Consider the following 9,415-nt stretch of genomic DNA (forward strand, 5'->3'; position numbering starts at 1 on the left):
TGCCTCTCCCGCTGAGTCACTCCAACATTTTGTGCTTACCTTCGATTTAAACCAGCATCTGCAGTTCTTTTCCTGCATGTCATATGACTAACCTGAATGCAGCAAAGGTCAAATATTGGGATTTTTTAAAATATACAAACATAATTATATTGTAAAAAATCGAATAATTTATATCTCATTCGATAACCTGAGGCATATAGTTTTTAGTTTTACATTCGACAAACTTAAAATACTTTGCTTACATGATATGTAACAATAAATGTGACATTTAATACCAATATATTGAGCATAATACTTGCTGAAAAAGGCCTTTTCATAATCTGAGTTACATAGAAAATAGGTGCAGGAGTAGGCCATTCGGCCCTTCAATCCAGCACTGCCATTCAATATGATCATGGATGAGATCCAAAATCAGTACCCAGTCTCTTGCCCAGAGTAGGGGAATCGAGAACCAGAGGACGATAGGTTCAAGGTGAAGGGGAAAAGATTCAATTGGTATAGGGGTAACTTTTTCCACACAAAGAGTGGTGGGTCTGCCGAAGTCAAGCTGCCAAAGGAGGTGGTTTAGGCTGGGACTATCCCATCGTTTAAGAAACAGTTAGACAAGTACATGGATAGGACAGCTCATTCTCAACGTGGGAAAAACTAAGGAGATGGTGACTTCAGGAGGGCGGGAAAACAACACCATACACCTCTGCACATCGATGGAGCTGATGTGGAAAGGGTCAGCAGCGTGAAGTTCCTAGGACTCCACCTGCCAAATGACCTGACGTCCACGACCAACACCACAGCACTGGTCAAGAGAGCCCAGCAGCGACTACACCCTCTCCGAAGACTACGGAAAGCAGGTCTCCCCACTACACACCTACAAACTTTTTATAGGGGGACAATCGAGAGCACATTAACCTACGGCATCACTTCCTGGTTCGGGAGCTGCAAGGCGTACGAACGGCACCAACTAGACAGGATTGTGAAGACCGCCAGCAGGATTATTGGTGCTCCACTCCCTTTCCTGCTGGACATATACAGGAAGAGATGTACCAGCAGAGCCATCTCCATCATCAAATACCTCTACCACCCATCGCATCACATATTCTCCATCCTGCCATCTGGGAAGAGGTACAGGAGCATTAGCTGCAAAACCAGCAGGATGCTCCTCAGCTTCTTCCCGCAGGCTATAAGACTGATAAACGGACTTTGCCCCCTGCCAAAGTATCGCGCACCAACCACCAACCTGGACACACTACAGCAGAGCCACTGTCGTGCCGCTGCCGATCGGAACGCCTGTTGATGTTTAGTAGAGAGCAGAGTGTTTAATTTGTCATGATATATGTATTTTTATTTCTATTTATTTTTACTGCACACTGAATGAACACTGGTTGAGCAACGTTTTTTCGTTTCCTCTGGGTATGTGAGTACTCAGGAAAATGATAATAAAGATATACTTGACTTGATACTTGACTTGATATGCACCAAGCGCAGGCAAGTTGGACTAGTGTAGCTGGGACATTGTTAGCCAGTGTGGGCAAGTTGGGCCAAAGGGCCTGTTTCCACACTGTGGTACTCTATGACTATATGACCGGGGTCCTGTACAACTGCAGTAGGACCTCCTTGCTCCTGCACTCAAATTCTCTCGCAATTAAGGCAAACTTGCCATTAGCTTTGTGTAGGAAAGAACTGCACATGCTGGTTTAAATTGAAGATAGACACAAAATGCTGGAGTAACTCAGTGGGAAGAATGGGTGACGTTTTGGGTCGAGACCCTTCTTAGCTTTCTTCACTGTCTGCTGTACCTGCATGCTTACTTTCAGTGACTGATGTACAAGGACACCCAGATCTCGTTGCACCTCCCCTTTTCCTAATCTGACACCATTCAGATAATAATCTGCTTTCCTATTCTTGCCGCCAAAGTTGATAACCTCACATTTATCCACATTATACTGCATCTGCCATGCGTCTGCCCACTCACCCAACCTATCCAAATCACCTTGCAGCCTTATAGCATCCTTCTCACAGCTCACACTGCCACCCAGCTTTGTGTTCAAGTTCAAGTGAGTTTATTGTCATGTGTCCCTGATAGGACAATGAAAGTCTTGCTTTGCTTAGCACACATAACATACTGTTACTACAAAACAGATCAGTGTGTCCATATACCACAATATAAATATATACACACATAAACAAATAAACTGATGAACTGCAAATAGCAGATAATGGGCCACCATAATCAGAGTTTTGGTCCGAGCCAGGTTTAATAGCCTGATGGCTGTGGGGAAGTAGCTATTCCTGAACCTGGTTGTTGCAGTCTTCAGGCTCCTGTACCTTCTATGTGAATGAGGAAGGTAGCAGGGAGATGAGTGTCAGGGAGATGGCCAGGATGGTGTGGGTCTCTGATGATACTGCCAGCCTTTTGGAGGCAGCGACTGCAATAAATCCCCTCGATGGAAGGGAGGTCAGAGCCGATTATGGACTGGGCAGTGTTTACTACTTTTTGTAGTCTTTTCCTCTCCAGGGCGCTCAAGTTGCCGAACCAAGCCACAATGCAACCGGTCAGCATGCTCTCTACTGTGCACCTGTAGAAGTTAGAGAGAGTCCTCCTTGACAAACCGACTCTCCGTAATCTTCTCAGGAAGTAGAGGCGCTGATGAGCTTTCTTGATAATTGCATTATTGTTCTCGGACCAGGAAAGATCTTCAGAGATGTGCACGCCCAGGAATTTGAAGCTCTTGACCCTTTCAACCCGTTGATATAAACAGGACTGTGGGTCCCCATCCTACTCCTTCCGGTCCACAATCAGTACCTTGGTTTTGCTGGTGTTGAGGGCCAGGTTATTGCGCTGGCACCATATGGACAGTTGCTCGATCTCTCTTCTGTACTCTGACTCATCCCCATCAGTGATACGTCCCACAACAGTGGTGTCGTCAGCGAACTTGATGATGGAGTTCGTACTGTGACTGGCTACGCAGTCATGAGTATAGAGTGAGTACAGCAGGGGGCTGAGCACGCAGCCATGTGGTGCTCCCGTGCTGATTGTTATCGAGGCTGACACATTTCCACCAATACGAATAGACTGTGGTCTGTGAATGAGGAAGTCGAGGATCCAATTGCAGAGGGATGCGCAGAGACCCAGTTCTGCAAGTTTGGTAACCAGCTTGGAGGGGATGATTTTGTTAAATGCCGAGCTGTAATCGATGAATAACAGCCTGACATATGAGTTTTTGTTGTCCAAGTGGTCCAGAGCGGAGTGGAGGACCAGCGAGATCGCATCCACCGTTGATCTGTTGTGGCGGTAAGCAAACTGCAGTGGGCCCAGGTTTTTGTCGAGGTAGGAGTTGATTTGCTCCATGATCAACCTCTCAAAGCACTTCATCACCACCGGCATTAGTGCCTCTGGTCGATAGTCGTTGAGGCACATCACCTTACTCTTCTTGGGCACTGGTATAATTGATGCCATTTTAAAGCAGGTGGGGACCTCAGACCTCAGAAGTGAGAGGTTGAAAATGTCCGTAAAAACTCCAACCAGTTGGTCCGCACAGGTTTTTAGAACACGACCGGGTATACCATCAGGTCCAGGCGCTTTTCGAAGGTTCTGAAGGATTTCCTGACGTCGGCCTCTGTGACTGAGACTGAAATACCATCACAGCGAATGAGGGATCGGGAAGGCACATCAGTATTCTCCCTATCAAAGAGTGCGTAAAACGCATTGAGCTCGTCAGGGAGTGATGTTTCGCCGACATTCGAGCTGCCTCCTGGTTTCGCCTTGTAGGAGGTGATTGCATTCAGGCCCCACCACAGCTGCCGAACATCTGTCTCATCCTCCAGTTTGGAGCAAAAGTCCCTTTTGGCCTTTTTGATGACCTTACCAAGGTCGTATCTGGACTTCTTGTAGACCACTGTATCATCAGACATGAATGCCCGGTGTCTGGACTTCAGAAGAGTGCGGATCTCAAAGTTCATCCAAGGTTTCTGATTGGGAAACACTCGGAAGGTTTTTGTAGGGATGCAGTCCTCCACACATTTCTTTATGAAGTCTCCCCCCCCCCCCTCCTAGAGAAGGAATGGGTGACGTTCAGAGTCGAGACCCTTCTTCAGACTTCATTTACAACATAGTTAATTAATAAACATACATCCTATTCTGCAAAATGTAGTTTGCTTCAAGATGATTTCGGTATGTTCAGTTTAAAAAACTTCCTATTTATATAAAAGACACATGCGTCTGTTATTTTTTGAAAACTTTGCTGATCACAGGCAGCACATTTTAACATTAAAATTATATGAAGTGTTAGGCTATAGTAGCGATGTTACAAAACATACCTTCGGCGGCGCTGCAGTTCTGCCACTGGCCGTGTGCGTGACTTTGGCGCCTTTGGGGGGGGGCGGGATCAAAATCCAGTTTTCTCCTGCCTGTTGGAGGCGGATTTCTTCGGGCTGCTAGCTGCTGAAGAATAATCGATCCGACTTCTGTTCCCGTTTAAAAAGAAAATTTAAAAATCACGAAACAATTTAATAATTAGATTAAAATAAAAAGCGACTTCTAACACCCTCAACGCCTACGTGACGGATCGCAAGAATGGGACAAAAAAAAAGGGTAAGTCGTATATATTTTACATATAATCTTGCTTCTTGGGATGGCTTTAATCTATTTTTACGTTGCGAAAATGTGATTTGGGCCCCATACGAACCGGCAGTGTTCTTCCTGCCGAAATGGAGTTCAAATTCACCGCAAATGCAACGTTCCAATCGATCGCGTTCCAGAAAAACACACTCGCAGGGTGATTTAAATGCTTTTTTTTTGACAATCAAGTCATAAGAGCATCTAAATCGTCTATATTTTGTGTTATTGTCTATCCATAGTCAATATTTTTATACTATATATCAGTTTTAGTCCCATGTATTGTGCAAATTGTGCTAGATTAATTTATGGGAATTTATGGGAATTAAACATTAAATTCCTTCCATCTGGCATATAAATTCATGACGCGCTGGATCGACGCGCTGGAGCTCCGGTGAGCTGTGACCGCTGCGGATCTGCGGAGCGGAGCGGGCGGCGCCGACTTTAACATCGGGAGCCTGGGAGCTCCAAACCGGCGCGGCCTTGTCGGCTTCGGAAGCCGCGGTCCCCAGTCAGGAAGCGGCCGTTCCAGGTGGTCCAGCCGCTGAGAGGACTCTCCCGACGCCGGGTCAACACCACCCGGTGAGAACGGCCAGGAACATCGGGCCTCCGTAGAGGCAATTGCGGTGGCCTCAATAGGCCTGACTTTGGGTGAACTGGGGATGGGGACTGGACATTGTGCCTTCCCTCACAGTGGTAATCCATTGTGGGGGGATGATTTTTTTGTCTGTAAGTAAACCTGTTAGTCTTTGTCCAAGATGGCTGTCGGAAGGGAGACTGGACGCTGGCGCGCTTTAGCTGCCGCTGCTCTCTCTTCACACTGTTTTTGATTTTTTTTGTTTTTGGACTGAATTCTGTTTTTAATTTGTGTCTCTGTGATGTTTTTATTATTTATTTTATTCTGATTATATGTTTTATTATTCTTGTTAATCTCTGTAAGGTGTCCTTGAGATTTCTGAAAGGCGCCCAAAAATAAAATTTATTATTATTATTATTATTATGACAGTGAGATTTTAAAATCCTGTTATATTGTGAGAATGGGATTAGTTTGTTATTTGGATATTTGGATTTGAAAATATCCTTTTCTTAAGAAATGGAATCTACAGGACATTCTTAATGGGAAAGTAATGGGCAGAAAGGCATGTCACGCGTGGTTTGAAGAGAAAAAACTTGTAGTTTACAATGCCAAAATTGAAAAGTTGAGGAAAAACAAGGTGTACAGAGTTGCTTATTGGTTACAATCTGAGGAGTATGATGATGATGCTACTGATTATGATATGCCAATGTACCAGCTAGCAACTACCATAAAGACTTGGTCTATTGCTAGAAATTGTAATTTATTTACCTATCTGTTACGGACTTACAGCATATAATACTGTATTATTAAAGTTATATTAAATTATATTATATAAAGTTATATTAAACATATTAAAGTTCTGATCTTGAGAATATCACATTTTTGAATTTACAAGGCAGTCTGGGTGTTTATTACTATTTCCATCACAACGGTCAATTCCGTCACAACGGTCAATTTTGAACTACAATTAGGTAACTAACAGCTTTTGTGTTAAGTCAATGGAAAAGCAATAGGGAACAAGATGCTAATTTCCGAGTATGAAAATGGTCATAACAATAATACTGAAGATATGAAAGGGAATTAGGTGTCAAATTAAACTTATTTTTATGCTTTATCTGATGGGATAAATTGCAGACTTGATTTTTAAAATCTCAAAATGTTGTAACATTGCTAGCTGCGCGCACTTACTTCCACAAAGGTCCAGGAACCGGGTTTTAAACTATTGCGTTGTTGACTAGAGGCAGTCTGTTCAACGGCTTTGTGTCTGTGGAGGTTTCGTTGAGCTAGCAATCTACATTCAAACAGCCGGTTACCGCTCCACAACTGAACGCGGGGAATGTGAGGCGGGTGCGTTGCCCTGACGCCGGTTGTTGCTCCACATTTGAACCGTTGTCCTGGCGGCGCGCGACGCCGCTGTGTTTTATGTTAATGAGCGACGCTGCTGCGTTTTATGTTAATGAGCGACGCTGCGGGGGCCTTATGCTAATGAGGCTCGGGCAGCAAGCAGCCCCGCCCCCGCGTCACGTGGACGGCTCTTCGCGCCACTTTCGGAAAGCCGACCAGGGGCGAGCAGCAGCGGCAGCCGCCCGCTCTTCATGCGGGCTGGGAAGGTAGGTGCTGATGGCAGTGTCCGTGCCGGGTTGGAGGAAGAGGGAGGATCAGCGGGCAGGCAGGTCGCTGGCCGACAGTGGGCTGAGGCTTGGGCCCGAGTTCACCTCCCGCCCAGTTGGCGTTCGTGCCAGAACGGCACGTTAGCTGGAAGGCCAGTGCCGCACCGATGAAGCAGCGCTGTAGGGTGCCAGCTTTAATCCGGCCCGCACGGCTGCTCCCGCGGCCTGTCCGCGAGTGGAGCGGAGCACATGGCGCGGGCGGAAGCGGCGCTCGCCCCAGGCCGCGAGGGTAGGCAGGCGGATCCAGGGCGCATGCGCCGGCCGCCTGCGCCGCTGGTAGTTGTAGTTCATGGCGGGTGTGGAGCACGCGGTCGACCCTTCCCCTCCTCACCCCAGAAACCTCTCGTACACCCCATCGACCTCTTTCCCCCGGGCATCCTTCCCCCGGCCACCTCTCGGCATCTGTCTGAAGAAGGGTCTCGACCCGAAACGTCATCCACTCCTTCTGTCCAGATACGCTGCCTGTCCCGCAGAGTTACTCCAACTTTTTGTGTCCATCTCCCGGATGCATCTCGCCATTTCCCCGGGCACCTCTCACCATCCCCTGGACATCTACCCCTCCCGGGTGCCCTGCATGGGCCGCTGGGAGTTGTAGTCCGGGAGCAGGAGCATGTGGTCGGCCCTCCTCCCCCGGGCACCTCTGCCCTCCGCTCCCCTTTGTCTACTCCCCAGCAACCTCCCGGAGTCACCGGCCGAAAACCAGCTTCAATTGGAAAGCGCAGCCGGAGTAATAGCCCAAACTATCTGAAAGAGCGTGAAGGTGGATTGTGCTCATTAAACAACACAGCGTATGCGGAGAGTTGGCACGGCCGGAGTGAAGCTGGTCCTAGGGAGGGGTGAGAGCAGCTGCATCTATGGGGATCCAGTCACACGTGGTACCGCGGTAAACAAACGCACGCTGCTCCCTCCAGTCGGAGCCGCGGCCGGCGACGCAGTCCCCGGGACCTGCGGTCTGAAGAAGGGTCTCGACCCGAAGCGTCACCCATTCATTCCTTCTCTTCAGAGATGCTGCCTGTTCCGCTGAGTTACTCCAGCTTTTTGTTTCTACCTGCACTTTAATGTTGTGCTTCATTGTATCTCTCAAAACCTCGTTCAGTTTTCATCGTATATTTCGGTTATGACATGTGATTTAATTATTTAAAATCTCTTCCGGAACCCACTTTTCTTGCCCCTTGATTTCGCGCTCTTTCTTCCGTTACTAGGGTAGTAAAACTCCATGTCCCTGGGTACTTCCCCTCCCCCTTCCAACCAGTTGTAATTTGCTGCGGTGGGGGATGGGCTGAACGCGTGCTCCACTGTATCCGAATTCCGAACGGGGGACACAACTTCCTCGAACAATGCACTTTTGGGGGATAATTGCCTATTACTGTTACCACGTTTAGTTTGATTAGTCTATAGGCTCACTTTTACGAGTTTTCCCAGATAATCAGCATTTCACTCAAGTGGTATGGCATTATGTTAACTGAGGGCAATGCAGGGAACATTTTTGTAACAAGGCAATGATGAATCTCCCTATCTAATTATGGAGTTACCCTTTTTAAATCGATATTTTACGTAAACTGGCGTATCCAGTGAGTTAGAGGATCCCTGTAACTTTTAAGGTTTTGTTTTAGACTGATTCTGAACTTTACTGCAGAACATGTAAATGCTTTCAATTAAGTTTAGTGAGATGGTAGTTCTGAGGTAGACTGGTGTTACTTCAATTTATGCGCTGTTGTAAATTTTGAAACCTTAGTTTCACTGAGAGTGTTTAATGAAATTTGTGCCTAGTTTTTGTAACTTTGCTACAGCAGAAGTTAAAATCTAAATTTGAGTATTATTAAGAGGATTATTTTACACCTACAACTGGTTTGTTGAGGCAGAGATGAGACCATGCAGGTTGGACCAGATCCTTTTAACATCTGTCAATAACATGATGGCCTATTGCTTCTACAAGATTGTGGTCTCTGGTTTAGTATTTAAAATATAATTACCAAAACCTGTTTGCGGGTTATTGCCTTGCAAATTGAGTGCTGTTTATTGTATCTGTTTTTAACAGTAACCGGGACTTTGTTCTTTTTGGTTCATTCCAACAGGTGTGAATGTATAAAGTGGCCAGCAATTTGAAGATGAGGTGAATGAACATCATGTGCGTCGATTTGGGTCATGCACTGGATTTAGTCAGAGTTGTGTAAAAGTGCTTACAGTGCAGGTAGCAGGCTTATATCTACTGCAGTGGGAGCACTTCTTGCATCACTTTGGCAGTTGTTTGACTGCATCTCGCCCAAGCCTCCTAACCTCCTAATACCACACTGCTGTTGCTTTGTGAGCCATGCATGCATAATGCTAATGTAGCCCTTGTGTTAAGGTGCATCTAGTGCAGTTAGTGAAGTAGCTTAGAATCTACTGCCCTAAGTGCTCCTTCTGGCACAAGATTTTACACAGTCAGCTTGGTAATAAAACTAGGAACATCTTGAAGGATGTGAAATTTAACTTCAGAGAACACTTCTAATTATGTAAAAGCTGCTTGAGTCTTGCTTTGCAAGTTATTTTTCAACTTTTGATAAAATTTAAAGT

The 9,415-nt window shown here is 46.2% G+C and overlaps 1 protein-coding gene across 2 annotated transcripts in view; it reads right to left on the reverse strand.

The window, feature by feature from the left end:
* Positions 1–7,090, reverse strand: part of ccdc160 (coiled-coil domain containing 160) — a 13,801-nt gene extending 6,711 nt beyond the window's left edge. Inside the window, exon 1 of one of the 2 annotated variants that reach the window (XM_033030200.1) lies at positions 6,378–7,090. The gene's annotated coding sequence lies outside the window, so the exon portion shown is untranslated. Of the gene's footprint in view, positions 1–4,314; positions 4,339–6,377 lie in introns of those variants that run through there. The other variant, XM_033030199.1, reaches the window with a different exon arrangement.
* Positions 7,091–9,415: the final 2,325 nt, after the last annotated feature.

Source organism: Amblyraja radiata, chromosome 12 (genome assembly GCF_010909765.2).
Source record: "Amblyraja radiata isolate CabotCenter1 chromosome 12, sAmbRad1.1.pri, whole genome shotgun sequence".
Taxonomy (NCBI): Eukaryota; Metazoa; Chordata; class Chondrichthyes; order Rajiformes; family Rajidae; genus Amblyraja; species Amblyraja radiata.